At 38.9% G+C, this 26,264-nt stretch overlaps 1 protein-coding gene across 1 annotated transcript in view; it reads right to left on the reverse strand.

Moving 5' to 3' along the window:
- LOC110154148 (protein NLRC3-like) overlaps positions 1–26,264 on the reverse strand; it is a 32,501-nt gene that overhangs the window by 5,809 nt on the left and 428 nt on the right. The window lies entirely within an intron of this gene.

Below are 26,264 nucleotides of genomic sequence, written 5' to 3' on the forward strand. Positions count from 1 at the left end.
TTCAGACTCTGTATACAGTCTATGGTCAGACTCAGGTTTCTTTCTGTCGTGGATCAAGTTGAGTCTTGATCTGGACTTAGTTCCCGTTCAGGATTTCAGGGTGAGTCGACTTGTTAAAGGCCTTTGATGGAACAGACCCTGTAGAAAAGGCCCCCTTGTGGTCGCTACGTGCCACAGACGTTGACACTAACTCTCTCCTCACTTGTCACGCACCTCACTTCACCTGGACTCTGGTCTTGGACTCTTGGACTCTGTCTGCTGTGAGCTGCAGACTGTTATTACCTGCCTTTGTGTATCTGCGCTCCTCTGATTGTGTGCGTTCGTGTGCGTCTTGTGTAAGTGTTTGTTGTTTAATGCGTGTAATTGAGTCAGTCGTATCTTTATATTTGATCTGTTTTTTGTTATGTTTAAGGAGAGTTTGGGCCACTTTACCTTGAGTCTGGTGCTACGTTATATTTATAATTTTATGTCTTTACCATCTTCAGTGAATTTCTATGTTCCAGTAGCGTGTACTCATGTAAGTTTGTGCAAGTTACTTCTCTTAATTGGTTGCAGGGCCTGAAGCACGCCTTGTCACGCAGTCGCAGGTCAGGCCTTTGTAATTACCTTCGTTTCCACCAGAGGGAGCCATTTACTCATTATTGTTGTTGTTGTTTCAGGACCTCACACATACACATTCATTCACCAACACAATCAGACAGCATCACAGAAATATTCTCCAATCAAGTGAAGCGTTTCAGTGATTCTGACCGATCACCTGCTGTGGGCTCCACCTCAGGATCCAGTAAAATAAAACAAGCTCGGAACAGAAGCACATCCTTCCTCACAGCCCCTTTACCCTGAGAGGCTGAAGACGTCGACCGTCCGACCAACTTTATGAAATCCTTTTCTAGTGACTGTGACACTGACCTGAGCTGTGCAGACACTCCACTCTGGTCTTCTTCAAAGTGGACGCCCAATTCTTTGGAGAAGTTACTGCTCAAAGAGACTTCACTGGGGCCAGGAACTACTTTAGTCCTGATATAGTCCTGGTTTAGTCCTGGTTCATTGGGAAGAGAAACAGTTTGAACAGAGGTTTGAGTCACACACATCTGATTCATTTTGCATTTATGGACTTCGCAAACACATTTCTTGAGCCGTTTTCTGCTGTTAGGATCCAACAACCACACAATTACAATGTCCAAATCCCAAAACTAAAATATGATAATATCAGAACCAGAAACAAATACGATATGGTTCAAAAGACTTGAAAAGATCGACTTTGTCAATAGACGCATCCCACTGGGAAAACAAACATGGCGATTTGATGCTCACTTTTTCGGAGAATCCTTCCCAGTATGAACTGCGCAATGACCGGAAGTCAGAAATTCTTGATGTGTCTATAGCAGCTTCCCACCACAGTGTGGAGTGAATGAATCATTTTCTACACAGTGACACTAATGATCTTTAAGGTGCAATATAAATCTAATGTATTTCACTATTACTTCAATTTTAAACTGATGATATTTTAACCCATTTCTGCTCCGTGTGTGTTAATTAATTAATTAATTAATTTATGTATTTATTTATTTATTTATGTAATAGGGACAGTGCATTTTAACGAACATCGACAACACTGCGATGTAAATATGACAGATTATAACAAAAATGCTCATGTCCATCTGTCGTCCCTCGGCAGGTGACACCACAAATTTAACAGAGAAAAACAACAAAAACAAGTGACACTTCTAAACTAAAAATGTCCACAAGTCTGGTTTTCCTTTAGCCGCTGTTTCAAGTGGGATGTGAAAGTGTCCAGTGTTGGAGTTTCTCTTATTGATAAGGGGAGAATGTTCCAAAATGTTATGCCTCTGACTGAGACACACTTTGTCCAAATGTGGAGCGTCTGTGTGGAGCTCACAGTTCCCTCGAGCCGTGGAACTCGTTCCCACTGACGGTCTTTGTTTTAAGTCCATGCAAAACTTTATAGATAAAACATCCATATTTAAAATCAACAAAATGATTGTACTTGTCTAAAATAGTGCAGTGGTGAAATGAGAATGGTTTCTTGTCCAGTATTTTTATGGCTTTTTGTGTGTGTGCATGTGTGTGTGTCCATGTGTGTGTGTGTCCATGTGTGTGCATGTGTGTTTATGTGTGTGAATATTTATCACCCCATAATATAACCTATTACCCACAGTGCACCTCTCCTCTCGTATGTTTTCCCATATGTGTAAAATCTACCATCAGGTAATTATGACCTGAAATATACAAACTCCTCCCTGTGTGTGCATGTATATGTGTGTGTGTATGTATATGTGTGTGTGTATGTGTATGTGTGTGTGTGTGTGTGTGTGTGTGTGTGTGGTGTATATAAACTGTTATCATTCCGTGACATGTCGCTAACATCAGCTGTAAGTGTGCGCCTCGACGCTGCATGAGTAATGAGTGACGCCTGCAGGAGTCTCCTCGCTCTCTGCACACACACACACACACACGCACACACACACACACACACACACACACACACACACACACACACACGCACACACACACACACACACACACACACACACACACACATTTGGGAATTTAAAATGGTTAAACATTTTGCATCTTAGAACAATATTTTAGTCGTTAATTTAAAAAAAAAGCTGAAACTAAACACTCATTAATTCATTCATTCATTTATTTATTTGTTTAACAAAAAAAGTGATATGTACATGAACATATTTGGGACCTGGTGCTCAAAAGGAGTAGGAATGAAGTTTAAAAAACTTAGAGTCCTACCTCAATTGTTTTACATAATCCTGTGGTTCACACTTGTTTTTTTGTTTTTTTTAAACACCTTTGGAGGGGCTACCTGTCATTATGTAGAAATATACACACATATATACAAAAACATATCCACAAATAGTCTGATGAGCTTCATTTGATCTTCCAATATTTTATGTTAGGTTCTTTTTTCAGACCAAGACCTGGGATACTGTCCTGAGGAAGTCAGACTGCAGGTGGCGCTGTCGTCCTGCCTCCACCAGTAGAACAGCGCCAAAACCTGTTTAAATCAACTGATCAGACACGTCACAGCAACATCACGTGACTCTGAGGAAGACGCTAGTGAGCAGAACAAACTGTCAGGTATGAAAACAAACTCTTGGTCTGAAAAAAGAAACTAATAACATAAAATATCCATCCACATACATACACACATGTACACACATGTACATACATACATACACACATGTACACACATGTACATACATACATACATACATACATACATACATATACATATACACATCATAGATATAGATTATATAGATATATAATAGTCGTACAGACTAATAATAATGTAGTAAACACCTGTAGAAGGCGACAAATGCTTGTCTCCATAGAAGATGTTCAAGTTTAATACCATACTGTGGAATATTCCAGAAAAGTTACATATTAAGTTCAAAGCTTCAGCTCAAAACTTCTTAAATGAAAACCCCAGGGAAACTTTTTAGCCAAAATATTGAGTAAAATAAAGCGGGCACACATCTTCACAAACCTGACCTTAATTTCACTGCAAAAAATAAAATCTAGTCAAGTTAAGATGACTTGAATTAAGAAAGTTTTATCATGATTTCAGTAAATTTCACATGTCAAGTAAAATGATCTTCCAATGGAACAAGACTTTTTGTAAAATATGAAAATACATCTTGCTTCACTTAAAATAGGAAAAACAACAACTTTTTGCAACTACAATAAGAAACAAAATCGAATGTCGCTTAAATTAAGAAAAACACACCTGTTCTATTGATGGATAGTTTTACTTTTCAAGTTGAATTGACTCAAATAAAGAAAAAAAATCTTAATTTAAGTCATTTTAACTTACCCAGAAGTGTTTTTTCCAGTGTTGGCCTGGAGGAGGGCTTCTTCCTGCTTGTTTCCATGGAAATATTTTGTAATACTTCTATCTAACTTTATGGAGAATGTTCCAAAGTATGGCTTTAACTTTCTACTTCTATGGAATCGTGCAGCTGATGTGCCTCTGGAAAGTTACATGCTGTACCATGAAAATAAAATTAAAGAAAAAAAAAAAATCAGAATTCAAGTTACTGACTTACTGATGAAATGTGTAGTGACAGTTTTCAGTGTTGGCCTCTAGATGGTGCTGTTGTCCAGTTTATAGACCAGAACAAAACGAGCTGATAAAAGCCTGATTTAACTGAAGAAACAAAGAGTGAGTCAAACTCATTCTGCTGGTAACAATGAAATTATGACACATTTAAAGTCATTTAAACCTAAAACTTATCAATCACTTTATTTGTCTTAATAATAGAAAAGCTCAAACAAAAGCCTCATAGTCATGGAGGGTGAGCAGATCTGTGCCAGGGCAGTGTGAGGAGAGTCCCCACCTTCAGGACAAAAGTGTCCCTCCTCTGTGTTTTCTGTCTTCACTAACCTGCAGAGACAATATCAACAATTCAACTGTCACTATGCAACTGATTAAAGTGTTTATTTTTCTCTTTACATAAAAGGTTTCATGTGGACAGGAGAAACTTGTCTTATCTGCCCCAAAAGTGTTAAATATTTTAATATTTAACTGAATCAGCTTCCCTCCATAGATTTTTATGGGACATTGTAACTTCAACTTCACAGGGACAAAAGCATCAGCCCTAAAAGCAGCAACTACACCCACCAAACTTTACAATCCTGTACTGAACAAAATTCAGGTTCCATCCATTCCATTTTCTTCCGCTTAAGCAGGGACTCCCGGGCTTCCTTCACCCCAGACCCTTCCTCCAGCTTCTCCGGGGGGACCCCAAGATGTTCCAGGCCAGCTGAAAGACAGAGTCCCTCCAGAGTGTCCTGGGTCTTCAAGTTTTAACTTGAAATGAGCCAAAATTTTAATTTTTAGGGAAATCTTCAGTCAGATCTAGTTTCCTCAAATATGACAACAATAAAACAAGAAATTTAAACCTGACTGTTTTTATGTTTCTGTTTTGAATGTCCCAAAAATGTTAAATGTTGTCAGTTTATTAAACATAAAATGCCTTATTTTTACAGGAAACACTTCCTGATAAAAAGCGTGAAATACAGTAAGCTACACAGTAAGTTTCAAATTGACATCTGAAAATGTTTTCCAATTCACCAGCCTTACAAATCCCATTTGATTAGCATAATGTTTGTACAAATACAACTTTTCACAGTTTTTTTTTATAAGATTGTGCTCATTACTGCAGGATGCGTGGGAGGACTGGACCCAATATTCTAATGTAGCCGGGATAAACGTGACGCGCTCTGATAATGCTCAGGGGCTAAAGCTTAAACACATGTTGTTAACTTAAACGTGTCTTGTTAGTTTAAACTTGTCTTGTTGCAAAACAACTTTCTCCAGCTAAACTCTGACAAGACTGAAGTCATAGTGTTTGGTCCACAGAAACAAAGGGACAGTGTCAGCATCACCTCCAGTCTCTCTCTCTAAAACCTTCAAATCAGGCAAGAAATCTCGGGGTAATAATGGACTCAGACTTGAACTTGAACAGCCACATCAAATCAATAACATCTGCAGCCTTTTACCATCTAAAAAACATAGCAAAAATCAAAGGTTTACTGTCTAAATCAGACTTGGAGAAACTTATCCATGTGTTTGTCTCCAGTAGGTTAGATACTGTAATGTTCTGCTCACTGGTCTCTCCAAACGAGCTGTGAGACGCTGCAGAACATCCAGAACATCCAGAACATCCAGAACATCCAGAACGCTGCAGCTCGGGTCCTGACTCAAACTAGGAAGTACGAGCACATAAGTCCTGTGCTCAGGTCTCTGCTCTGGCTCCTGTGGCTCAGAGACTTTAAAGCAGCTCTGCTTGTACAAGTCTCTCCATGACCGAGCACCAAAGTCCATCTGTGACATGTTAGTGTCATATGAACATCTCACACTCTGAGGAGCTCAGGGACCAACTCCTGCTGGTGCCCAGAGTCACGACTAAACAAGGGGAGTCAGAGTTTCAGGTTCATGCAGCTAAAACCTGGAACAGTCTGAACATGTGAGACTCTTCTGTGAAGCTGTTTAAATCCAGACTCAAAACATTTCTGTTTAACTGTGCATATAACTGAAAGGTTTTCATTTCGCACTCTTCTAATTTATGTCTCTCTTTTTGTATTTTAATCTTTATTATTTATGTTTTGATTTGTTTTTATTGTGATTTTAATGTATTTCTTATTCTGTAAAGCACTTTGAATTACTTTGTGTACGAATTGTGCTGTACAAATAAACTTACCTTGCCTTGTTAGTTTAAACGTGTGTTGTTAGTTTATACTCGTGTTGTTAGTTTAAACGTTTAAACGTGTGTTGTTAGTTTAAACGTGTGTTGTTAGTTTAAACGTGTCTTGTTAGTTTAAACGTGTTGTTAGTTTAAACGTGTGTTGTTAGTTTAAACGTGTGTTGTTAGTTTAAACGTGTGTTGTTAGTTTAAACGTGTGTTGTTAGTTTATACTCGTGTTGTTAGTTTAAACGTGTGTTGTTAGTTTAAACGTGTGTTGTTAGTTTAAACGTGTCTTGTTAGTTTAAACGTGTCTTGTTAGTTTATACTCGTGTTGTTAGTTTAAACGTGTCTTGTTAGTTTATACTCGTGTTTTTAGTTTAAACGTGTGTTGTTAGTTTATACTTGTGTTGTTATTTTAAACGTGTGTTGTTAGTTTAAACGTGTGTTGTTAGTTTAAACGTGTGTTGTTAGTTTAAACGTGTGTTGTTAGTTTATACTCGTGCTGTTAGTTTAAACTCGTGTTGTTAGTTTAAACGTGTGTTGTTAGTTTAAACGTTTTGTGTGTTGTTTTAGTTTTATAGTTTAAACGTGTGTTGTTAGTTTAAACGTGTGTTGTTAGTTTAAACGTGTGTTGTTAGTTTAAACGTGTGTTGTTAGTTTAAACGTGTGTTGTTAGTTTAAACGTGTGTTGTTAGTTTAAACGTGTTGTTAGTTTAGTTGTTAGTTTATACTCGTGTTGTTAGTTTAAACGTGTGTTGTTAGTTTAAACGTGTGTTGTTAGTTTAAACTTGTGTTGTTAGTTTAAACGTGTGTTGTTAGTTTAAACGTGTGTTGTTAGTTTATACTCGTGTTGTTAGTTTAAACGTGTGTTGTTAGTTTAAACGTGTGTTGTTAGTTTAAACGTGTGTTGTTAGTTTATACTCGTGTTGTTAGTTTAAACGTGTGTTGTTAGTTTAAACGTGTGTTGTTAGTTTAAACGTGTGTTGTTAGTTTAAATGTGTGTTGTTAGTTTTAGTTTAACTAAACGTGTTGTTAGTTTAAACGTGTGTTGTTAGTTTAAACGTGTGTTGTTAGTTTAACGTGTGTTGTTAGTTTAAACGTGTCTTGTTAGTTTATACTCGTGTTGTTAGTTTATACTCGTGTTGTTAGTTTAAACGTGTGTTGTTAGTTTATACTCGTGTTGTTAGTTTAAACGTGTGTTGTTAGTTTATACTCGTGTTGTTAGTTTAAACGTGTGTTGTTAGTTTATACTCGTGTTGTTAGTTTAAACGTGTGTTGTTAGTTTAAACGTGGTTGTGTGTTGTTAGTTTAAACGTGTGTTGTTAGTTTATACGTTGTTAGTGTGTTGTTAGTTTAAACGTGTGTTGTTAGTTTATATCGTGTGTTGTTAGTTTTTAAACGTGTGTTGTTAGTTTTATACTCGTGTTGTTAGTTTTAAACGTGTGTTGTTAGTTTAAACGTGTGTTGTTAGTTTATACTCGTGTTGTTAGTTTAAACGTGTGTTGTTAGTTTAAAATCGTGTGTTTGTTAGTTTATACTCGTGTTGTTAGTTTAAACGTGTGTTGTTAGTTTAAACGTGTGTTGTTAGTTTAAACGTGTGTTGTTAGTTTATACTCGTGTTGTTAGTTTATACTCGTGTTGTTAGTTTAAACGTGTATGTTGTTAGTTTAAACGTGTGTTGTTAGTTTAAACGTGTGTTGTTAGTTTAAACGTGTGTTGTTAGTTTATACTCGTGTTGTTAGTTTAAACGTGTGTTGTTAGTTTAAACGTGTGTTGTTAGTTTAAACGTGTGTTGTTAGTTTAAACGTGTGTTGTTAGTTTAAACGTGTGTTGTTAGTTTAAACGTGTTGTTGTTAGTTTAAACTCGTGTTGTTAGTTTAAACGTGTGTTGTTAGTTTAAACGTGTTGTTGTTTAGTTTAGTTTAAACGTGTTGTTAGTTTAAACGTGTGTTGTTAGTTTAAACGTGTGTTGTTAGTTTAAACGTGTGTTGTTAGTTTAAACGTGTGTTGTTAGTTTAAACGTGTGTTGTTAGTTTAAATGTGTTGTTGTTAGTTTAAACGTGTGTTGTTAGTTTAACGTGTGTTGTTAGTTTATTTAGTTTAAACGTGTTGTTAGTTTAAACGTGTGTTGTTAGTTTAAACGTGTTGTTAGTTTAAACGTGTGTGTTAGTTTATACTCGTGTTGTTAGTTTAAACGTGTGTTGTTAGTTTAAACGTGTCTTGTTAGTTTAAACGTGTGTTGTTAGTTTATACTCGTGTTGTTAGCCTAAACGTGTCTTTGTTTCGTGATCAAACCTGCGTTGTAGCCGTTGTTGTGCCGGTGGTGGAGGTGGTAGCAGTGATGATGTTGGTGGTGGTGGAGGTGGTGGAGGGCAGACAGCAGAATAACTCGGTGTGTTTTGCATATAAGAGCTCATTAGCAGCGCTCCACAGACCTGTCACGGGCTAAACAAAGCCGTTATACAAAATGGAAGGTGGATGGTTTTTTTTTTTTTTTATTACAGCGATACTTAGTTTATACTTTATGCATTGTTGACTTTATTTAACCGCCTTATGCCCTATTCACACGGGATTAGTTTTACCTGTGGACCTTTGGTGATTTGTAATAATTGTGGAGGATTCCCGAGATCCTAATCCCATGTGAACGCACCATGTCTGTAATTTGTAAAATAAAAATTCCGCTGCAAATTACATTTCTCCAAACACAGACGTAACGGTGATGATACTCGTCCCGTGCGAATCTGCATCTCAGTGTTTGTTGTTGTAATTGCGCCTTTTCTATCTCTTTCTTTTCTTTCCGTGTTCTTTTCTCTTTCAGTCTTAGTTAATGTCAGTAAAACAGGGTAATTTTATGGACATTGCTTATCCCATGTGACTAAGATGAGAGTAACACAGAGGTGGAGCGGTAATTTGCAAATTACCAGACGTCCTCAGGTTGTACTTATCCCGTGTGAATAGGGCTTTAGGCAGGATATTTGTCTGTTTTATGTTAAAGCTGTAGTATGTAACTAGTATGTGGCTGAAGGTAAATGCATGTTTTTGTCATTTTGGATGATTTTATTGCACTGAAAAACATATAAAGACCAGTGTCTTCACAAACTTGACTCTTATTTGGCCTGGAGAAGGAAATTCTAAAATAGGTTGACCAGAGACAGTTCCAATTTTGAGCCCAGTGTCCCTTGTCCCATCAGATTTATCCAAAACCAGTGATTTGTCCCAGTTTTATACAAGAAATGTCCCAGGTGTCCCTATTTTTAATCAATCTGATCCCTGCCAATGGTAAAAAGAGGCATAAACTGACATTTGTTGAGGTAAAATACAGAAAAGCTGCTTAGAAATGACCAAAACACAAAGAAAATGTACTTCTACTAATACTGTCTCACATGTTACTAATGAACAGGCCGAGTGCAAAACAATTTTCCTTAATTACGCACTCGTTTCACAGTTTCATTATTACCAACCACCACAAACCAGGAGTGTCCCAGTTTTTGATTTTGAAAATCTGGTCACTCTATTCTGGTGTAAAATAACATGACTTTTATTGTCTTAAATCCATGAAAAAACATTACTAGTTCATTTAAAGCTGTTTGCTGTGGTCCAAAGTTATTCCTCATTTACCTCACTCACTGCTCTTGTGGCTGCCTGGCTCACACACTGAGCAGGTTTTGAAACTTTTTTTTGTTTTTTTGAGCTCAGTTTTAACATCATATCATGAGATTTTAAACAAAGAAGTGCATCATGTGCTGTTCAAAGGACACAAGTAATAAGGGACTGTTGGATTGTTATAATGACAAGCATCCTTACTGTGGGGCCTGTGTCTCCACAAACCTGACTCTTATTTGTCCTGGAGAAGGAACTTCTGGTATAGGGTGTCCAAACGTCCATATTTACCTGGGACAGTCCCAGTATTGAGTCCTGTGTCACCTGTCCCTGCAGATTTATCCAAAACCAGTGATTTGTCCCAGTTTTATACAAGAAATGTCCCAGGTGTCCCTAATTTTGATCAATCTGATCCCTGCCAATGGTAAAAAGAGGCATAAATTGACATCTGTTTAGGTAAAAGACAGAAAAGCTGCTTAGAAATGACCAAAACACAGAGAAAATGTGACTGTACTGTCTCACATGTTACTAATGAACAGGCCGAGTGCAGAACATTTTTCTTTAATTACGCACTCGTTTCACAGTTTCATTATTACCAACCACCACAAACCAGGAGTGTCCCAGTTTTTGATTTTGAAAATCTGGTCACTCTATTCTGGTGTAAAATATTAACACAATTAGATGTAAAGATTAGAGATGAAAGATTGTAAAAAAAATAGATGTGATGACATGATTTTTATTGTCTCAGATTTAGTTCATTTTAAAGCTGTTTGCTGTGGTCCAAAGTTATTCCTCATTTACCTCACTCACTGCTCTTGTGGCTGCCTGGCTCACATGCTGAGCAGGTTTTGAAACCTTTTTTGTTTTTTTTGAGCTCAGTTTTAACATCATATCATGAGATTTTAAACAAAGAAGTGCAGCACGTGCAGTTCAAATGACACAAGGGACTGTTGGACTGTTTGTGAAATGTGCTGTTTGTTTTTCCCGTATCCATGGAGACTGTTCAAGAGGCTGAGGAAATAGCTGAGGAGCCCTGGACATTTGAGATGCTGCAGACGTTTTACACCATTTACCAGCAAATGTGGCTGAAGATCTTCTAGACCAGGAGTGTCCAAACTTTTTTCATCAAGGGTCACATCTCTAGACACAGACGAAGCAAAGGGCCGATCGAGGGATAATTGAAATATTTGCATGTTTATCACGTTAGAATGAGCCGTCAGTCTTTATTCACGCTAAGATCCTTAAAAGCACACACTAAATATTCAATATTCGCTTTATCAAGGTAGATTTTCAAAAAACTTGCAATAAAAAAATTTCTTTTTTAATTGATGCAAGGTAATTTGGGCCAATTCACCTGGAAGTCTGAGGGCCAAGAAAAATCTGTCTGAGGGCCGCATTTGGCCCACAGGTCATAGTTTGAACATGCCTGTTCTAGAGGAAATATTCAAAGACCTTCTAGACTAGAGGAAATATTTAGAGGGAATGAACCACTTCATCACCAACTGAAATAAGGGAGCGGACTAATACTGTATTTGATTATTCATCCGTCTTCCACTCAGATCTCGGACATGACGTCACGTGCACGATTCAACTGTTTTATTATGTTTCTTGTGTTTGAATTAGAAAAAAACATGGAGGCTAAACTGGAAAGCTGTTGTTGTTTTAGCACCGGCCAAGTACCAGGCGCTCCAAAAGAAGTCTGTGATTAAACTACACAACCTCGAGGAAGAACTCAGTATAAATACTATAATTCAGTATAAATAGTATAATTCAGTACATTAGTGAAGTGCAAGTGTTGTGCCGCGTGATAGTCGATCATTTTGGCATGTTAGAAGGAAATGGGCGACACCGACGACCAGACCCATAGACAATGATACTGACACAGTAAAGTACTGCAGTAATACAAATGCAGTAAGGTATTGCAGTGATACAGACGCAGTAAAGTACTGCAGTGATACAAAATGCAGTAAGGTATTGCAGTGATACAGACGTTCAAAGTAACATTTAAACCTGCAAAGTGTCCAAACAAAATGAAAACAGTTCATACTTAAAAGTGACACTAGGGGCAGCGATCTTGGATTCTATTTCAGAGTCTTTGCTTGATCTCCTCCGAGCTCTTCTGAGTTCCACCGTCTGAAGAAAACGGTCATGTCAATGCGTGTCTCTAGACAACGTCCTCTGATCTCCGAGTCAAATGCACGAGGCCTTTCCTGCTGTGTTGACGTGGCGCCCCCTGGAGGCTGCCGTGACGCTGCAGGACACAGAGGAGAGACACTTTTTGCTCTTCCTCTCCTCAAACTGCCCTGACCTGATCTTTGACAAAAAGTCTCAGGCAGTATAATGGGACATTCATCCAACAATGCACCAGACCAGGTCAAAGTGGGGACTCATATCTTGTTACTTTGATGGTTTTATAGTTTTTATAGTACAGGGCCATCTATATTTTGTATGAACATTTCAGATACGTTTTTATTCTATATGGCGCTCTTTATGTTTCAAGGATTCATCAGAGCCGGTTTGCTCAAGTGGAAAGTGAATTAAAAATCTTTTGTCTCATTTTCACAAATTATCACCAAGCTCAACCAACCTGAGCCATTAACAACTGTTTTTCTCGGCTAGAAAATGCTAAAATTAGACCACATTACAGCAGCTAAAGTGATAATTAAATGCTGTGTTTTCGGTTTATCCAATACATTTTCACATTTAAGAGCACGGGATCCAATCTTAGCTTTTCAGTCAAATACACTGAGTTCTTAAAGGGCACACTGAGCACAGAAGTAGGCTGTGCCAAGCTAAAAACGTACAAATAGATACTTTTAATACCACACTGTGCAATATTCCAGACAAAGAAGTAACATCTCCATGGTAACAAGCAGGTTCCATAGTGCATCTTTAAAGGCAGTGCACCCTTCCTGATTTTTCCAGTCTCAAAAACGTGAAAGCAGAACTAGTTCAGTTTAATTTGCCTGGTTGCTAAGCGCCCAGTGCCAAACGCTGGTGCGGGTGTGAAGGAGCAAGTGCCTCAACAGCCTCGCTCATAATTGGCTCTTTGGTCGTGCACTCGAAGTTCCAAATATAACCTGACACCAGATTGATCCACGTGTCACTCTGAACTGAGTTTTACACGTGTTCAGTCTGGAACGGCGCTCGCTGGAACAGATCGGAAAACACGTAAATGTCATAACGACTGTTTGAACATCGTCACTGTTGACAAATGCACGAAGCACTTCCCCCTGCGCATTTTAAACAAACTAAAGCTACGTTCAGACTGCAGCCTGAAGTGACCCAAATCCGATTTTTTGGCCCCTATGTTCCTGTATCTGATCTTTTAATGTCAGTCTGAACCACACAGATCCGATTTTTTCAAATGTGACCCAGGACACTTGGATATGTGCTCCTGAAACCGATACATATCTGATCTTTTGACATGTGACTTCAGTCTGAACGGCTAAAGCGCATTCATCCACCTACACCAGGCATGTCCAAACTACGGCCCGTGGGCCAAATGCAGCCCTTGGACAAATTTTTCTTGGCCCTCAGGTTTCCAGGTGACTTGGCCCAAATTACCTTACATCAATTAAAAATTAACTTTTTACTGCAAGTTTTCTGAAAATCTACTTTGATAAAGCAAATATTGAAGATTTGGTGTGTGGTTTTGAGGATTTTAGCATGAATAAAGTTTTAAACATGCACGTATTTCAATTATTCACTGTACTGAGCTCCCGTCTACGGCCCTCGATCAGCTCTCTGCTTCATCTGTGTTTAAATATGTGGCCCTTATTGAAAAAAGTTTGGACACCCCTGACCTACACGTTATCAACAAGACACAAACGTCACTATTCTGCGCTGAAGTAGGTGAAAATTGTTAATGAACTCCGTGTCACTGAAGCGAAGCACATCACCACTCACCACTCTTGGCTCCGTCTCCACATCCACACGTTCCTTTCAACGGACGTTGCTACGGCCAAAAACCTCGTCCTTCTCCTTCTCAATCTCCTCCTTAAAACAAGTAAGTTGTTCATGTTCTGGCTCCGGTACGAGAGGAACTTTAAAATCTCCAGGTGCTCAACACAACTTCCGTAAACACAGAGACGCTCGCTGCGGTTGACGTCGTCGTGTCTCCAGTGCACATGCGGGACACTTTTGGGCCATTTAACGTTCACACTGGAGTCACATACAAGTCACATTTACTTGGAAATGTGAACGACCTCGCAAAAACATTAGATTTCACAAAAAAATCCAAATTGAGCTTTAAGCCCTGCAGTCTGAACGTAGCCTAAATGTATTGCTGCTGAAATAGAAGTATGTCTGTTGGTGTCGCCATGTTTGTTTTGGTTCAGGGCAGCTGCGGGGTCTTAAAACTCTCAAAAAAGTCTTAAATTTCATGTTCCTAAATTAAGGCCTTAAAAAGTCTTGTCTAAGTCTTAAAGGTCTTAAAATTCATTAGCCTATTTTTTTGTATACTCAACCGGGCTGCAGTGAGATGTTAAATAAAGGAAGGACACATCTAATATGGAGTATGTGCAAACAATACTTTAGTTTCTGGTGCTGCGGCAACGAGTAAATGATGAGTAAAGTGGAGGAAGGTGTTGGATGGATCATGAGGAAGTGCAGTTTAATCCACAGTGGCTCTTAGATTCTAGATACAGTACTGGTAGTTGGTTGGTCATTAGAATTGGATCTGGTATTTTTTGCCCATATAACAGGTGTGATGATGGTCTTAATTTTCATTTAAGTGATCTTAAAAAGGTCTTTAAAAAGTCTTCAATTTGGGGTAGTCAGACCTGGGGATACTCTGTGGTTTGTTTGGGTGCTTCTTGTTTGGCTTTCAGGTGCTCCCGCCCCAGCAGACACACGCCAAGATGGATTTTCGTGAGCTTGTGAACTCAGTAGAAATATCTCTAGAATCCATCCTGCTGTGTAACATTATTCCAAATATGGAAATTGGTTCCAAATTGGGTTAATTTGGCAGTTGAACGCTATAGGTGACGTCACACTTCCTCAGTCCACTTCTCTAGAGCGTGGTTTCCCAAAGATTGGGTCGCAACCCTCAGGTGGGTCACCAAAGATTTTTTTTGGGTCACTGTCACGATCTGTATGTAGGTCTGAAATATACATACATCTCCTCACTTTTTCGGCAGCAGTTTATTTATTTATTTATTTGATTGGGACAGAGCATGTTAATGAACAAACATCAACATGAATGTAAACACACCGGACTGTAGCCTAAGGCTAATTTCCATCCGTTGTCCAAGGGCTGGGGTCACAGGGGCCAGACACTAAAATATTGCACACACCACTCATTATATAGTTCCATTCATTGCACAGTTCCCATTATTGCACAGTTCCCATTAATACACAGTTCCCATACTTTGCACATAGAAAAACAATTAAAATCACAGTGCAGTTATACATGTGTACATGTTTTGATTTGCAGTGCATTGCCTAACCAATTTTCTGTGGGAAACACTAATGCAGGGGTGTCAAACATTCGGCCCGGGGGCTGGATCCGGCCCTCCAAGACCTTTAATCTGGCCCTTGGCTGATTTTCTACTAAAATATTTGAAATATATTTTTTATTAAAATATTGTTAATTTTCTGTGGTGTTTATCACAGCAGCGTCTCCAGCGTCTCTGTACGTGGCCCCTCCCACCAGAGCAGCACAAATGAAGACTTGTCTCTTTCCAAACGCTCTTAAAGGACGATCGTTTTGACTGTTGACCGTGACACCCTCATCAGAAAAATGTCCAACATGAGAAAAGTGGAGCCGAGTGCAGGATTTTCCAAGAAAAAATCGACTTATTCCTTTTTTCATACAAGTTCATGTTAAAACTTTGTGTTGAAATTGCATTTTTCTTAAAGTTTCAGATTGTTCATAATATAATATTTTGTAAAATAAAGACTTCATCAATTAAAAAAGATTTTGTGTTTCTCTGCACAAATATTTGAACTTATTGTTATTTTTGGGGTTTATATGACATGAGTTTTCTGATCCGGCCCCTTTGGGATCAAAGTCGGTTGGATACGGACCCCCGGAACAAAATAAGTTTGACACCCCTGCACTAATTACTGTTTAAAACTTGAGTAATACTAATTGTTCAGAGACACGATCACTCAGTCAACAATAAAATATCCTCATTAATGTTCAGTAATGCTCAGCTCCACCTTTATTTTGTGATTTACGAATAATGTCTATTGACTTGGGTCGCGAAGGTTTGTGACTTTTAAAATATGGGTCCCCAGAAAAGATCTAAGATGGAATAAACACTCTTTACCTTATTGTTGGGTTTCAGATGACATCACTATGTTCTACAAACCAATATTATTTAATACACAGGTCAATTTATTATTGTTCATCTGCAATTTTTTGTTGTAATAAAGCATGGTCTTGAGTTTAATCAATAACAGAAATGATCAGGTTTTATATTTGGGTATTTACCTTTCCAATATTTCATGGCAAAGTACAAGGTAATCAAAAAAAAAAATAAAAAGGAAAATCTGCGACATCATCACATTTTAGAATCTGAAAACCACCAATATAGTCGAAGACACATTTTACTTTATTACACGAAGATGAAAAATAAACTTTATTGCAGATACTTTCCGTGTTTCCAGACCAGTGTAATTCTAATTCTCAGAGCAGCTGTAGTGCAAAGACGTTCTGTTGTCTCTGTCTTATCTCTCTTACTCTGTGGAATAAAAGAGACGGGCCCTTTGTGGTGCCACAATAAGCCTTCACCGCTACAGGAAGTGAAAGTCCCCGGGGCCCCTCAGCCTTTCAGGAGGGGCCAGTGGGGACCAGCATCCAGAGCCATCATCAAGGACTTTTAAACACGATTTCACAAGTTTAGAAAAGGGTTAAGACAGGACATAGACTTTATATATGTGTGTATGTATGTATGTGTGTATGTAAGTGTGTGTATGTATGTACGTATGTATGTATGTGTATGTATGTATGTACGTATGTATGTGTGTGTAAGTATGTATGTACGTATGTATGCATGTATGTATGCCTGTATGTATGTATGTATGTATGTGTGTATGTGTATGTATGTGTGTATGTATGTACGTATGTATGTACGTATGTATGTACGTATGTATGTACGTATGTATGCGTGTATGTATGTGTGTGTAAGTATGTATGTACGTATGTATGCCTGTATGTATGTATGTATGTATGTATGTATGTATGTATGTGTGTATGTATGTATGTGTGTATGTATGTATGTATGTATGTATGTATGCATGTATGTATGCCTGTATGTATGTATGTGTGTATGTATGTATGCATGTATGTATGCCTGTATGTGTGTGTATGTATGCATGTATGTATGTATGTGTGTATGTATGTATGCATGAATGTATGCCTGTATGTGTGTGTATGTATGTATGTATGTGTGTGTGTATGCATGTATGTATGCCTGTATGTATATATGTGTGTATGTATGTATGCATGAATGTATGCCTGTATGTGTGTGTATGTATGTATGTATGTATGTATGCATGTGTGTATGTGTATGTATGTGTGTATGTATGTATGCATGTATGTATGCCTGTATGTGTGTGTATGTATGTGTGTATGCATGTATGTATGTGTGTGTGTATGTGTATGCATGTGTGTATGTATGTATGCCTGTATGTGTGTGTATGCGTGTGTATGTATGTGTGTGTGTGTATGTATGTATGCATGTATGTATGTATGTGTGTGTGTATGTATGTATGTATGTATGTATGTATGTGTGTATGTATGTATGTATGTATGTGTGTGTGTGTATGTATGTATGTATGTATGCCTGTATGTGTGTGTATGTGTGTATGTATGTATGTATGTATGTATGTATGCGTGTATGTATGTATGTGTGTGTGTATGTATGTATGTATGTATGTACATATGCGTGTACTGTATGCCTGTATGTATGTATGTATGCGTGTATGTATGTATGTGTGTGTGTATGTATGTATGTATGTACTGTATTTTCCACACTATTAGTTGCTCTGGATTATAAGTGTGTGTATGTATGTATGTGTGTCAATAAAAATACACTCATTTTTGAATAAAAGATGGATGGAATGATGGAGTGTGTTTGGTTAAAACAGGTATCTACTCTTCAGACTCCGCCCCTGCAGCCAGGTGTGTTACCATGGTAATCGCTCAACATTAAACAATAGAGATACATGTAGAAACTATTAGTAAACTATCAATAAACTGCCCATGTGTCTGTGTACGCGCTCCTTTGACACAGTTCAAGTCGAGCTGTCCTGAACTGTCCTGGATTGACTTCCTGTTCGAGTTCTACTTCCTCTTTCTGCAGAATTTGAGATAGGGCCTCTGAAAATGTTGAAATGTCCCCTCACCAACGAGGAACTGTCCCGAAACAGAATTAGAATCTGCACAATGACTCAATGCACAAATGTGTACAGAGGGGAGAGGACAACGTGTACTGCTGAACGCTCACATCCACTTTACACCCAAAAGGCCTCTCGCTGATCTGAATATTCTCGGCCTGAACCCCAGCGCCTGTAGCATCATGAGTCAGTGCTAGTGCAGCCGCTGCAGCTCAGGGAGTTAATTCTGGAAGTTCTGAGCTTCACATGAGACCTGTCCATAAACTGAGAAAGGTTAAGTTGTGATTGTAGTAACTTTTTGAAGAGCACAGTGTCATAGTTCATGTTTTGGAGTCATTGTTTTTGCATATTTTGCTGAATCTGCCCTTGGTGTTTTAGGGCCTGTTTACACGAGAACGTTTGCGGATAAAAACGACAAAATATTTTACGAAGGTGACGGCGTTTTTGGGGCTTAAAATAACGAAAAAATCTGAAACCATCCTCCAGAGTGGAAAAGTTGTAAACGCTCCACAGTGTTGGGGAGAAACAGATTACATGTACTGGAGTTATGTAATTAGTCCTGTTTTAGTCCTGGTGTAGTCCTGGTTTATTCCTGGTTTATTCCTGGTTCAGTCCTGCTTTATTCCTGGTTTAGTCCTGGTTTAGACCTGGTTTAGACCTGGTTCAGTCCTTGTTTATTCCTGGTTTAGTCCTGGTTTAGACCTGGTTTAGACCTGGTTCAGTCCTTGTTTATTCCTGGTTTAGACCTGCTTTCGTCCTGGTTCAATCCTCGTTTAGATCTGGTTCCGTTCTGGTTCAGTCCTGGTTCAGACCTGCTTTAGACCTGGTTTAGACCTCGGTTCAGACCTCGGTTCAGACCTCGGTTCAGTTCTTGTTTAGACCTGATTTAGACCTGGTTTAGACCTGGTTCAGTTCTTGTTTAGACCTGGTTCAGTTCTTGTTTAGACCTGGTTTAGACCTGGTTCAGTTCTTGTTTAGACCTGGTTTAGACCTGGTTTAGACCTGGTTCAGTTCTTGTTTAGACCTGGTTTAGACCTGGTTTAGACCTGGTTTAGACCTGGTTTGTGAAGAGGAAACGACATTATAACACAGATGAGTCGTTCCTGTGTGTAATATTGGCTCTTTAACCATCGCCGCTGTGACACTTTTAGGATGAACCCTGACACAGAAACAACAACAACTCGAGCAGCTGATGCCCCGGTGGAAAGAGCCGTTTGCTCTGGGAGGACGAGGAGGAGGAGGAGGAGGAGGAGGAGGAGGAAACCCGCCAACCACATTGCACCTGGCTCCTCTCAGGCTCGTCTCAGGCTCGTCTCAGGCTCGTCTCAGGCTCGTCTCCCTCGTCTCTCTCGGGCAGAGCTGTGGGGCAGGTGGGCAGGGGACAGGGGGGTCTTAACTGTCTGCTCTGGGACTGTACCAGAGGGGGGCGGGTTTCCTGTCACTAACATCTGAACTGCAACTTCAGCAAAGACACGCTCACTTCAAAATGGATTCACTTCAAGGTGCTTTCTGTAAATGTTCTAGTGGAGGGTCCATCCAACACGTTACAAGGCTCATATTACACTATTTTCTGTTTCCTTGACACAAACAGACCTGGAGTTCTGTTTAGTTTCATTCACACATGTTTAACACACAAATACTGCAGATTTAGGCTGAGTTTATGGAGTAAGAAGCTTTCACAAATATTCGTGCACATAGAATAGAAATCCGTGCATATTTGGCTGTAGCTGCGCATAAAATAAATATTTGTAAACTCTCAAATGAGTCCAGTCGTACATAAAATATATTGTGTGTATTTTATCCATCAGAATATGAACTGAAAAGTTACGACGTCAAGAATTACAATCGCGAAATGAAAATTTACGATTACGCTTTCATCAGTACGAATACGAATTCACAGACGGGATTTTACTGTCAAAAACACGTCATCACTTCACAGACATTATTCCATCGAGCAGAAGAAACATTGATCGAGATCAAGACTGTGCATGTTTAAGTTTGTAGCAGAGTAAAAACAGAGAAATGACACAAGGAGCTACAACAGCGACCGACACGTGGGTTCATTCAAATTTATTGTAAAAATGTCTGGTCTTGCCACATTGAATTTGGGAACTGAACACTGCTGGTCCCGGTCAAGCAGAAGTAAACAACAAGGCCAAATATTCAAGTTAATGCATCTGATATAAAAATGTACTGAACAGATACATATGTATGGATGTGAAACTGTTTATCTTTTTTCTGTTTCATTTTTGGTTCTAAAGTTCCATATGTTTTAAACAGACCATGAATGAAACATGGAACAAAAATTATTTCCCAAATTTCAAAGACCTGAAAATCATGTAAATAAATGGATGTATTTCATCATATCTTGTGTTATTCCATTCATCTTTGAACTGTTGATGAAGGGACATGATTTAAAAAAAAAAAAAAAATTATTTAAAATGATAAAAATTTGCTTGGAAGGACTGACATATTTTATAGAAATAGTTTCCTTTCATTTTGAAGTAATATTAAAATATTCAGAAGAAAAAAGCGACAAATTATGTAAAATCCTGCACCTTCTACTTGCTTGAACAATTTTCCCTCCGTTACTTTTCCCTCCGTTACCATGAACTTTCTTAATAAAAAATCTCATGAGTCAAAAAGTAAGAGGTTTTTCAACCTAATCTTGTACCATATGGTAGAAAACTATATGAAGCAAATATTCAAACCAGTTTGTTAAGGATATGTAAGTGAGAACCAAGAGTTATCACTGTTTGGATTTATTGCCCAAAAAGTGCTGCATATTTCATTCCCTCCGTTACCGACATGAGTTTTTTTAATTTTTTGTCAACAACTTGAAAGAATCTCACAGGTTTAACTTGACCCTGTTGGAGTGTAACTCTTTCCTACATTCTGATACTTTACTTATTTCAATAGTTCCTCTAGTTTCTGAATAAGAGACATTTGAATGTCAAAAATCTGCCCGTTTCCCTCCGATACCACTTGACCGGACCTTGCTGTGTGATATTGTGTAGAAACACCTCCTCTGAACGGGAAACTGCACCTACATCTTAGTAGAAACAGAGTGGAGCCAGTTGGCGAACATCAGACGTAACGTTATCCCAGGGCTAATTAACAAATATCAGGTTCTCTGCATGTTTCACGGCTGCAGCCACAGCGAGCATCAGTCAGTCTTAACCTTCATCTCAGCTGCATTTCTCACATGAAATGTGACCAAAAGTTCCTCTGGACACAGAAATGTCCCAGTTTACACCAAACACGACCAAACTGTCACTGGAAAAAAAAAAAACGATTACACTCATGTGCATGTAAACACACTCAATGATTGTCAGGACATTGGGTTTTCCGTTACATAAGAGTTGTTGTACAGTTGTAGGGAGTATTATCTGTTACATAAGGGCGAGTTGTTGTACAGTTGTAGGGAGTATTATCTGTTACATACTGTAAGGGTGAGCTGTTGTAGAGTTGTAGGGAGTATTATCTGCTACATAAGGGTGAGTTGTACAGTTGTAGGGAGTATTATCTGTTACATAAGGGTGAGTTGTACAGTTGTAGGGAGTATTATCTTTTACATAAGGGCGAGTTGTTGTACAGTTGTAGAGAGTATTATCTGTTACATAAGAGCTGTTGTAGAGTTGTAGGGAGTATTATCTGTTACATAAGGGCGAGTGGTTGTACAGTTGTAGGGAGTATTATCTGTTACATAAGAGCTGTTGTACAGTTGTAGGGAGTATTATCTGTTACATAAGAGTTGTTGTACAGTTGTAGGGAGTATTATCTATTACATAAGAGTTGTTGTACAGTTGTAGGGAGTATTATCTGTTACATAAGGGCGAGTGGTTGTACAGTTGTAGGGAGTATTATCTGTTACATAAGAGCTGTTGTACAGTTGTAGGGAGTATTATCTGTTACATAAGAGTTGTTGTACAGTTGTAGGGAGTATTATCTGTTACATAAGAGTTGTTGTACAGTTGTAGGGAGTATTATCTGTTACATAAGAGTTGTTGTACAGTTGTAGGGAGTATTATCTGTTACATAAGGGCGAGCTGTTGTACAGTTGTAGGGAGTATTATCTGTTACATAAGGGTGAGTTGTACAGTTGTAGGGAGTATTATCTGTTACATAAGGGTGAGTTGTTGTACAGTTGTAGGGAGTATTATCTGTTACATAAGAGTGAGTTGTACAGTTGTAGGGAGTATTATCTGTTACATAAGAGTGAGTTGTACAGTTGTAGGGAGTATTATCTGTCACATAAGGGTGAGTTGTCAACACAGAAAGGCCCGGGCGACCTGGGGATCAAACCTGGAACCTTCTCGCTGTGAGGCATGAGCACTAGTCAGTCAGCCTTTTTATGTTCAGACATAAATGAGTCGTTTTGTAATTTCTTGTGGTCATTTCGTGGGTGGCTGCGGTGAGCAGAAGTGCGCGATAAGCATCTTAAACAGATTTTATTTCCTTTTTCAATAGTTCCCACGCTCAAGACCAACAACAGTCACTTTTATTATTTACTTTCATTTTTTACCAGGCTGATGTTTTCTGTTGGAATAACACAGGGCTAATTTTCAAAAATCAGAAATGTTTTTATAAAATGGACTGGAGACACGAGGCAGCGGAGGAAAGAGACGAGCGGAGGTTAGATTTTTAAAGCAGCTCTGTGACATTAAACAGCTCTACTTTACATTTATTCAATTGTAGGTGGTTTTATAGCGCAAAAATACCTAGAAAAACAACATTCTGACTGTGAGCGGGGTCGCCTCTCCACAGATCTGACCTGTAACTTCGTCTGGCTTAGTCTCCATGATTATAGAAAGGTTTAAAGGTTGTATAGAGGATTTTTTTAAGGGAAGAGAAATATAGCAACAGTCCTTGTTCGCATTCAGAATTACTGTTGAAGTGACCTGTTTAGAAGTAATTCAGCGACCGACGCGTCAGTTTTTAGACCCTTCGTCTGCTTCGGTCGCGCCATCGCTGGACGAGATCTCCAAGAATCACCTCAGTTTGGCTTTGCTCCTTTTCCACTTCTCTTCTTCTTTCAGCGATCTCAAAAAACGGACTTTATTTTGGGGCGAACCGGTCGTGGATTCTCGTCCGCCGTCGCGACAAACTTTGTGCGAAATGCGAGGAAGCGACAGTTCGAAAAAGCCTCTAAGAACCGCCGCGTAAACCACGTAATCCCCGCGCTCCGACGAGTCAGTTATACTAGGGAGTTTGATTGACAACCTAACAGCCAATAGAAAATGAGGGAGCCTCGTTTTCTATTGGCTGATGTTTATCTGGCCTCAACACGTCCACAGTTGATAGATTTTCGTTGTTTTTTTTATTGGTCATCATAATTACAAAGCTGCTGCGTCTCTGTAATGGTATTTTAATCTTTCACTGACAGTTTGAAACAAAAAAAAATCCTCCGTACAACCTTTAATGCCGTACTGTGAAACATTCCAGACAAAGCGATAACATCTTCACGGAGAAAAGCAAATGATGGATCCTACACCCAAAAAGTTACACAATGCACTTTTAAAATAACATAATAAGTACCAAGTCTTAGTCCATTTTATCAAGTCAAGTCTCAAGTCCTAAAAATAGAGATTCAAGTCTGACTCGAGTCCAAGTCACGGCTTGCAGGTCCCCAACTCTGCTAACAAGTGCCAGTACAGTCACATTTTCTTTGTGTTTTGGTCATTTTTAAGTATCCTTTTCTGTATTTTACTGAAATAAATGACAATTTATGCCTCTTTTTACTGTTGGTGGGGATCAAATTGGTCAAAAATTGGGACACCTGGGATATTTTTTGAGTAAAACTGGGACAAATCCCAGGTTGGTGCACTGGGTAAAACAGATGCTCATAGTTTTTCCCTTGGAACAGATCACATGGATTAGGAAAAGAAAGTTGAAATAGTTTGACGAGGCGTGGGGTCCTCTTCAAAGTTTTGTAGGGAATCTTAATTTGACGGATGATTGAGATTATTCTGTAGACCTTTTGTTTTTTATTTATTTCTATTCTATTTTTTAATGTATGTATATGTGTATACATCTTGTATTTTTATGGTGTGTGTTTATATGTTTATATTTACTGATATTTGGGTTGGGAGAAAAAAAAATATGGATGAATAACTTAATTTTCTAACTGTTAGGTTGATCTGTAATTGTTTTTATGTACATGACTGATAGATTGTGTGGTTGTGCTTTATAACGTATAAAACAAAATAAAAACATTGTTAAAAAAATAAATAAATAAAAAAATGAGACAAATCAGTGGTTTTGTATAAATCTGCTGGGACAGAGGACACAGGACTCAAAACTGGGACTGTCCCCGGTAAACAGGGACGTCTGGTCACCCTAATGCAGCATGACTTGAGCTAAAATTACCCCAAACCTTCAAAACGTCCCTTAAGTCCCCACTGCCGCTAACAAGTGCCAGTACAGTCACATTACCTTTGTGTTTTGGTGATTTTTAAGTATCCTTCTCTGTATTTTACTTAAATAAATATCAATTTATGCCTCTTTTTGTTGGTGGTGGGGATCAAATTGGTCAAAAATAGGGACACCTGAGACTTTTTGTGTATAAAACTGGGACAAATCTGCGATAAATTTGCTGGGACAGGGGCCCAGGCTCAAAACTGTGAAACTGGAACTGTCCTGGGTAAACAGGGCCGGTCACCCTGGTACAGAAATGTTTCCCAAACTTTTTTCTGGGGACCCATAATTTTAAAAGTCACATTTCTTTGCGATCCAAGTCAAGAGACATTATTAATAAATCACAAAATAAATGTGTGAGCATTATCGAACTTTAATGAGGACATTTTATTTTTGACTGAGTGATCGTGATTTGCATCGTATCGAACCAAAAGTGGACAGTATCGAGATATGTATCGTATCGAACCAAGTGTGGTGTATTGAAATTTGTATCGTATTGAACCAAAAGTGCGTGGTATCGAGATATGTATCGTATCGAAAAGAAAGTGCACTATATCGAGATATGTATTGTACCAAACAGAAAAGTGCGGTGTATCGAGATATGTATCGTATCGAACCAAAAGTGGACAGTATCGAGATATGTATCGTATCGAACCAAAAGTGGACAGTATCGAGATATGTATCGTATCGAACCAAAAGTGGACAGTATCGAGATATGTATCGTATCGAACCAAAAGTGGACAGTATCGAGATATGTATCGTATCGAACCAAAAGTGGACAGTATCGAGATATGTATCATATTGAACCAAGTGTGGTGTATTGAAATTTGTATCGTATTGAACCAAAAGTGCGTGGTATCGAGATATGTATCGTATCGAAAAGAAAGTGCACTATATCGAGATATGTATCGTATCAAACCAAAAGTGCGGTGTATCGAGATCTATATCGTATCGAACCGAAAGTGCGGTGCCAGTACAGTCACATTTTCTTTGTGTTTTGGTCTTTTTTAAGTATCCTTTTCTGTATTTTACTTAAATAAATGACAGCTTATGCCTCTTTGCCTCTCTGTAAATTTTGATCAAGATTTTTGGGAAACAACGCCCTGGTAGCGCGACTTAAGCTAAAATTACTTCAAAATTCCCTTTAAATTCAAACAACAACGCGCTTCTAATGTCCTGTTTTATCTCTCTCTCTGTGATTTCGCTTAGATGCGCACATTTCAGGTTCTCTCTGACCCGGTGGGACGGGGTATCTCTGCTCCTGCCCCCCTCCCGCTTCTGCCCCGGACACTTCCTCATCCGGACGCTGCAGCTCGGGGCTGCCTGAAGCGCGTCCCGTGCACAGAAGCCGAGGGAAGGGGAACTAAAACCGCCCGGACCGCGCGTGTGCGTCTGCTGCAACAACACGCCGAGTGCACGGACCAGCACCACCATTCTGCCTTTTATTTTCTGCGTTTGGATACGATTTAAGGTGGCGCAGCGTGCGGATTTAAGGTGGAATCGCGAGGAGGAGGGAGGGGGGGGGACTCAAACAGGTGTCCGCTGCCTCTCATCAGCCGCGTCCGTCCGGGGCAAGAAAGGAAAGAAGGAAGGCACACTCCGGGACAAGAGGTGCACGTATTGCGACGTTTTCTCCGCGCGTAATCTGTTTTAGCGCGCGTAATTTGCTCG

The sequence above is a fragment of the Boleophthalmus pectinirostris genome, unplaced genomic scaffold (genome assembly GCF_026225935.1).
Source record: "Boleophthalmus pectinirostris isolate CB_2022bp ecotype Guang Dong unplaced genomic scaffold, ASM2622593v1 HiC_scaffold_8, whole genome shotgun sequence".
Classification (NCBI taxonomy): domain Eukaryota; kingdom Metazoa; phylum Chordata; class Actinopteri; order Gobiiformes; family Gobiidae; genus Boleophthalmus; species Boleophthalmus pectinirostris.